This window comes from Myotis davidii, unplaced genomic scaffold (assembly GCF_000327345.1).
Source record: "Myotis davidii unplaced genomic scaffold, ASM32734v1 scaffold512, whole genome shotgun sequence".
NCBI classification, from domain to species: Eukaryota; Metazoa; Chordata; class Mammalia; order Chiroptera; family Vespertilionidae; genus Myotis; species Myotis davidii.
In genome coordinates this window covers 1,129,906-1,130,471 of record NW_006284323.1, presented here as the reverse complement: position 1 = coordinate 1,130,471, position 566 = coordinate 1,129,906, and positions in this window count along the sequence as shown.

Genomic DNA, 566 nt, shown 5'->3' with positions numbered 1-566 from the left:
AGGATGCAGGTGTTTTTTTTTTTCTTTCTTTTGTTAATCCTCACTCAAGGCTATTTTCCCATTGATTTTTAGAGAGAGTGAAAGAGAGAGAGAAAGACAGAGAGACACATCGATGTGAGAGAACCATATCAATTGGATGCCTCCTGCATGTCCCTCTACCAGGGCCGGGGCCAGGGAGGAACCTGCAACCAGGGTACATGCCCTTGACTGGAATCGAACCCAGGACCCTTTGGTCTGCAGGGCGCCAACACTTTATCTATGTATAAAGGATGCAGGTGTTTTTTTTTTTCTTTTGTTAATCCTCACTCAAGGATATTTTCCCATTGATTTTTAGAGAGAGTGAAAGAGAGAGAGAAAGACAAGAGAGACACATCAATGTGAGAGAACCACATCAATTGGTTGCCTTCTCCATGTCCCTCTACCAGGACCGGGGCCAGGGAGGGTTTTTATTAACACAACTTGTCCTGAGATGAGGCAAAGACATACACTTCAAAGGGTCAGGGTTTCCTACAGAGTCCATTGTCAGAATCCGGGAGAATTAGCCTGCGGCTGTTCATGTTTGGCCA